This window comes from Muscardinus avellanarius (genome assembly GCF_963383645.1).
Source record: "Muscardinus avellanarius genome assembly, chromosome: 14".
Lineage (NCBI taxonomy): Eukaryota > Metazoa > Chordata > Mammalia > Rodentia > Gliridae > Muscardinus > Muscardinus avellanarius.
The window spans coordinates 16,692,569-16,700,007 of NC_137800.1; positions in this window are offsets into that span (position 1 = coordinate 16,692,569).

Genomic DNA, 7,439 nt, shown 5'->3' on the forward strand with positions numbered 1-7,439 from the left:
CGTTCAAGAGACAAGGTTTTTCATAGTTCTTTTCCTTTTGAAAGTGGGAGTCTGGTTTTTTTTTTTTAAATCTCAGATTTAAACAATAACTTCATATCCCCAATGCTTGACTGTTTCTGGAAATCTATTTAAATTTCACAAAACAAGTTACCAAAGCATGCAGACTTACACAATTTCCATTTTAATAGTATCATCTCTACCTGAAATCCGGGCTTAGATAAATATAGGCCAATGACTGGAACATTCAGAATTTGGATCTCTGCTCCTTGGTTGAAGGGGAACCTGTTTGACCAAGACCCTTTTGAAATTCATGCTCATTTGGATAATATGAAGAAAAAGATATAAAACATAAAAATGATCCAGTGCCCAAGTGCTTTGGGTTTGTAAGAAAAATGGGTAACATGATTGTGAATTGCCTGAACAAAGGAAACAAGAAATTCATTTGGGGTCAAGACTTATGAGTCCTATGAGACCCAAGGAGGAGGCTGAGGGCTATCAGTTTCCCGTGGGTTCTGTGGCTTTTTTTACCCCTCAACTGCCATAATTTATTCTGATAAATTTGATCTTAACCTCATGTCACATTTGCTCAGCTCTTAACTTCTTCCTTACTCCTAAAAAAGTAAAATAAAGGATGCAGTTGCTTGTCTATAAGCTCTTTTCTTTTATGTTAGGAATCAATTTGCTTCTCAGAGATGTTTTAGTGGAGTGTGTGTGTGTGTGTGTGTGTGTGTGTGTGTGTGTGTGTTTTACTGGGTATGGAATCTAGGGCTGTTCTACCTCTGAGCGACACCCCAGCTCTATTTTATTTCTTATTTTGAAACAGAGTCTCACTGAGTTGCTGAGGGCCTCACTACTTTCCGGAGACTGGTCTCCAACCTGGGATCCTCCTGTCTCAGCCTCCTAAGTAATCAGAATTACAGGCATGCACCACTATGTCCAACTCTTTTAGTGACTTTGAAAGAGCTTTGGCTTTTTTGCCTTCCTGGGGCCTTGTAGATGGAAAATAGATGGTGGGACTTGCTTTCAGTTCAGTTGCATTTGCATTCAGCCTAGTAGTCTTTAAGATAATGATCTCAGGTTCTCTTACCCGCAATCCCCTAACCTTTGCAATAGGTGGAATGATACCTCCCAGGATGGTTCTAAAGAATGAATAAAGCTGGGCATGGTGGCGCATGTTGTAATCCCAGCATTCGGAGGCAGAGACCAGAGGATGCTGGTTTGCAGACAGCCTCAGATACTTAGTGAGGCACTCTGCAACTCAGTGAGACCCTGTTTTAAAAATAAAGAAACTAAAAAAATAGGGTTGGGGGTGTAGCTCAGAGGTAGAATGCCCCTGGGTTCCATCCCCAATACTGAAAAAAAAAAAAAGGAATGAATAAGCTAGTGCTTGCAAAGTGCTCAGCACATGCTTTTCATGGTAGTCCTCAGAGAAAAGTACTTAAGTGCCACACAACTCATGTACGCTACTCATTCTGTTTACAATATTCCTACAGATAGGAGAATTGCTCAGCAGCCTCTTTCTTTCCTTCTTGCTTTCCCTCCTTCCTTCCTTCCTTCCTTCCTTCCTTCCTTCCTTCCTTCCTTCCTTCCTTCCTTCCTCCTTTCTTTCTTGTAGCAGTTTAGTAGAGTGAGGAGCAAGAAAAATATTACCAGCAAGCAGAAGTTTTCCTTCCCCTTTAAATGACTGATGGCTTTATTCTTTTAGAAAATGACCAGCTGCTTGGGTGGGTTGTCCACTTGATCTCCCAGACCACCTGCGCCTATCAAGAGGCTATCATTTTTTAGCAGTATTTATCAAGTTCCAGGAACATGCCCATTTTTTCTTTCTCTTAAGGCCTACTTGTTTGATGTTTGCATTTCTAAGAACCAATACAAATGATTCTTCCCGGAAAGGACCGGCTTAAGGAACAATTTCATTCTTAAATCTGAAGCCTTTTACAGCTTCTCTTTTACAAAAGTGTGTTTCTGCCTTAGAATATTTGTCTTTCCCATCACACTCTCCTTGTTGCACGTGGTCCTTGTCCTGCTTTGGACCTGGAGTGCCCCGCAAAGGGCTTCTGTGTTGAAAACATGATCCCCAATATAGCAAGGCTCAGAGGTGGGGCTTTTAGGCAATGATTGGATCCTGAGGGCTCAAACCCCATTGGTGGATTGATCCATCAAGTGGATTAATTGATAACTGAATGCACTCCTGGGAGGTGGGACTTAGCTGGAGGAAGTTGATCCTGGGGAAGAACGCCCTGGAAGGGTTTCATCTTCTCCGTAGCCCCTTCTTGTCTCACTCCCTCTGTTCTGTGGTTTCCATGAGCTAAGCAGCTTTCCTTTGCCATGCCTTTCCACAGTGATGTTCTGCCTCACCGCAGGCTGAAAGAAAGGGGGCTAGCTAACCATGGACTCAAACCTCAAGCTCTGAGGCAAAATGAACCTTTCCTTGTCTCAGTTCCTCTCCTCGGATAGTTTGGCCACAGTGATGAAAAGCAAACCCATCCTGCTCAAAAAAGAAGAAAATTAGAACTCTAAAGAGCACCCAGCATCTCAAGTACCCAGCAGTATCTCTCTCATGCCGTCGGCATTCAGTGAAGGATCATTGAATGAACTCGCTCATTAATGAAGACCCAAGCAAAATCCCCAAGTTCCTTGAAGGCTGGAGCCACTTTTAATACACTCACTGTGGTTCCAAGATATTATTCTACCTCAGTTTTAAACTCCTTGAGGATGGCAGCTATGCCTTACGTTTTTTCTGATATCTCATTTAGAAGTATTTGCTAAAGGACTGGAAAAACACCAGGGCTTCAGGATTTTAGATATTTCTGATGTATTTCCACTACTGAACTGTTAAGTGGATTGAAGACAAGAGCTAGAACTTATTAATCTCCATATCCATGCTCACCCAGACTTCTGCCACATTCTCCCTCTCAATTTGCCTTTCCCACTTCTTCTCCTCTTAACTAATCATGATTTTATTTCTTCAGGTTGGTAAAAATTTAAATGCTTGTGGGTAGAGACGATGAGCATCTTTTCATTATTTTATTCCCAATAGTTATAGCAGGACTTGGTGTCCAATATGGAGCTGATGAATGGAAATGCCAGAGAAATTCAGGTAGAGTATAAGACAGTTTAACTTCTTGGAAAAGGTGCCATTTGAAATATAAGTGGGATGCTGACGCGCCACTAGCTAGTCTGGGAGGTGGCATGGCAGAAGGCTGGGTAGAGAACAGAATTTCAGAGAGACCAAAACCTGCTGCAGGTTTAAAGAGGTCGTAACCCTCTCCTGAACCTCTGTGTCCTCATTCTTAGAATAAGAAAGTTGAATCAGACGTCCCAGAGTTTCTTCTGGCTCTAATTTCTATTTTTATTTAAATTATCTGGGACAATGTTCTCTGTCTTTGGAATGCAGACTTGATTGAGTCAACCACACTGTTTGGTTTGTGATCATCCGTTGAGCTTAATGAGGAGGAAATTACAAAGCTGAATGGGACCAGGCTCTGATGAGAAGGAAACTGAGGTTGAAGAAAGTGAGACAAGTCACAGACTTTCTAGTTAACCCCGTCTCCCTTCTCCCCATCTGTTCTGATTCACTATATCATTTTAAGGTCAGATCATAGAAGACGTCAACATGATAAAGAGTTAATGACCTTATTCTGTAGATATGACACAGGAAGTAGGAATTTAATTTTTGGAAGAAAAGCGCACTGTGATTCAAGTTATGATGTTAATGTGCTTATATATCCCATATGCACATGAACACCCAGTGAAAACTAGGGTGCTAAAATTTGAATTTTAAAACTTGAATTCTAATTGACAAAACCCGACAATATATACCTATATCAAAACTTCACATTGTTTAAAATGTATGCACACACCAAAGCATCATATTGTTTTGAGATATATTGTACAATGGCTAAAACAAGCCAATGAACATATGCACCATCTCACATACTTATTTTTCTCCTGTGGTGAGAATACATAAAAAAATCTACTTGCTTAGCTATTTTCAAGTATACAATACATTGTCATTAACTGTAATCACCATGTTGTACAGTAGACTGCTTGGATTTATGCCTTCTGCCTATCCAAGATATTGTCTTCTTTGACTATTATCTCCTCGAGTTCCCTACCCACCAGCCCGGGTTGCCACCATTATGCTCTCTGCTTCAAGTTCATCTTTCACAGGTCCCACATATATGACATTTTACCACATGTGCGGTGTTTTTCTTTCTGTGCTTGGCATATCTCACTTACCATAATGTCCTCCAGATTTATCCATATCATCATAAGTTATAGTATTTCCTTCTTTTTAAAGACTCAATAGTATTTCTTTGTGTATATACACACTACATTTTCTTTATCCATTCATTCCTCCACTGGACATGAAGGTTGATTTGGTATTTTGACTTTTATAATTGCTGCTGCAATAAGTGAAAATGCAGATATCCCTTCAACACACTGACTGCGTTTCCTTCGGATATAGACCCAGAAGTGGGATTGCTGGATCATATGGTGGCACTATTTTTAATTTTTTGAAACCTCCATACTGATTTCCATAATGACTGTATCAAATTTACATCCCTACCAAAAGTATACAAGGGTTCCCTTTTCTTCATATTTCTGCCAGAACTTCAATTTGCATTTCCCTAAATTATTAGTGATAGTAAGATTTTTTTGTGTGTAACTATTGGTTATTTGTATGTCCTTTCAGGTCCTTTTCCTATTCTCATTAGATTATTATTGTTCTTGCTATGGAATTTCTAAAATTCCTTCTATATTCTGGACATCAACCCCTTTCCAGAAGCCTATTTTGCAAGTGTTTTCAGTGACCTAATAAATGCTTGTCTTATTGTAACCTATCAGCTATAATCAGAAGTAAATGAAATAGCTCCATCGTGAAACTATTGAGAATCAGTGTATCTGGTACCAGTGGGCATGCTCTGATTGCCCACTGAAGCGCCGTGAGCAGGGGCATCACTCCCTTTAATTTGAGTTACAGTCTATTATCCTGCCATTCATCTTGCTCTCAGAAATTTCTGAGGGTTTTAGAGTTAAACAATATTGGCTTATGTCTAATGTATTCATTTCTTTCTTTCCTTTATCCTTTTCTTTTTTTAGTTCTGGAATAATTGCTTTCTGAAGGGAAAATGTCAAAGAGTATTAAGGGATAAAATTTTGATTACTGAATGATTTTGGTGATGTAATACATATAAGAAATGTTTCTATATTAAAAATCTCTGGGGAGCCCTCTCGCCTTCTCTGGCCTTTATTCAAAACAAGAAGTGGAAAGGTCTTACATGATCAAACTGAATCGCTCAGGGTGAATCACATCTATAAAAATATTTTCTTGTGTTGGAAGAAGAGTATATCAAAGGTAGGGGAGAAAGAAAGTTGAAATAGTGCTAGGACATAGAAATTGGATGAAAGGGATGAAGAATGTTCTAAACTCATGCAATGGACTCCTTTTCCATTGTCAAAGAAGGTTAGTCTGGCTTAAGGTTAGATCTGATTTTGGTGGCAGAATTTTGGCTTTGGACAAATTACCTTCCAAGCTCAAAAGGTGCTCCGAGTTTAGTGAGATGAGTATCACCCTACTCAGCTATATGATGACAGAATTTGCTCTGACCTCAGGCCAACTCTTTGAAAATGCTATAGTTTCTAGTAGTTCAGGCAAGATTAGGGGTTAAAAATAACTTGAGGAATCATCTCAAAGATGTGTCAGGGGAACTATTGTCTTCCTTCACATTTATTTGATCCCCTGCTTCCTTATGTAGGAGAAATAGTTACTGACCATTTCTCTCTCTTTTTTTGACAAAAGTCAAGTCACTTTCCCACTCTTGTGGGACTGGAATCTCAAAGATTGACTATAGCAATTTTTTTTTAACTGGGAGGGTTATTTTTTACATCATAAATAGGAGAAAAGACCTTTAGAGATATGAAGAGACATTTAGAAAATATTACAGAATGTCAATTAAATGAATCAGTTAGGATTCTCTTTGTTCTAAGCAATAGAAGGCCCTATTTATTGAATAAGAACATTCACTGTCTTACAAAACAGGAAGGGTACTCATGGCAAAGTCCCCAGAGTCCCTGCTTCAAAGACTGACATCAAGTCTCCTGTTTCTTTCATCTTCTGTCCAAAGCATCAGATTTATTCTGCGGCTGGGCACCCTGGTGCTGATAGAATGACTGCCATAAGTACATAGATCAATATGCCTCCTCATGCACACCCAACCAGAGCAAGAGGGGAGCCACCCAAGCTCAGGGGAAAGTGCGACTCAGGCAGGTGCCCATCCTAGTCCAAAAGCAGTGGCTAGGGAAATCTCTTGCCCCAATTAACTGATTTGATTGAATCAGGCTATTTCTTTGGAATTAGGAGTAAGGAGGATAGGAAACCACGTCAAATTTCTGTTAGTAATAACAGAGGAGGAAGGGATATTAAGTTCGCAAAAGATTATCTTAAAAGCGTGTTTGCTAGCAAAATACACAAAATTATTGTAGCCAAGTTATCATAATCAATAAAATTAACATAACCAATGCAATCAACATAATTATATTAACATACTGTACACATAATTAACATAATTAATACATCTTCAATAATCCTGACTCTGCCAATGCAAAGGACGGAAACATTTCCTTGTACGATGCTTTACTGAGCTCCTAAGTTCTGGTTACTGTCTTAGAGGCTTAGGGCACATAAGTAAGACAGTCTCTGCTCTTAAGAAGAACATTGTTAAAAATTCCCAGTGGGATCTGCGTTCTTGTTTGGTCATCACTGACGAGAACAGTTGTACCTGTCTAGGCAAGAGTAAATGAAAGGCTAGTGTGTAGGCGATACAGTGAAGAGTTGTGTCTGAGACTCACTTAAGTAAAGTGCACAGGATCTGATGCCTGAAAAGATATGATGGTGAAGTCAGGCATAAGCCCCAGGCTTCTGTCCTGCTCAGAGGTGGTGTCATTGACTAAGAGAGCCTTGAGAGAGTGGGTTCAGTGGGGTGGTATCAAAGTCAGCATTTCCCCCATTGTTCATGTTACCTTATTACTGTGCATTCTCCTTTGCCTGCTTATATGTTTTATGGGCATAAAAATATGTATGTGTCGGCCTTATGCTATAAAAAGTGCTTCATGTTCTCATTGTCTCTATGATTTGTGAAATGATTTCTGTTGTGTATAGGATACACGAGTCATCTAAATGTGATAAGTAAGAGAGGATCAAAGGATCATTTGTGCTAGAAGGGTTTCTGCTGGGATGGTGATATTAGCAGAAGGAGTTTTTGACCATGGTTTTGTACCTGAGAAAGGAAGGAAATGTTGAGAGGGAAGAATTACAGACACCACAGGACAGGGCAAATGCTTTCCTCGGGCTGTGTGTGTGTGTGTGTGTGTGTGTGTGTGTGCTTGCAATACTGAGACTCAGCCCAGGGGCATTCTACCTCTGAGCTACACTC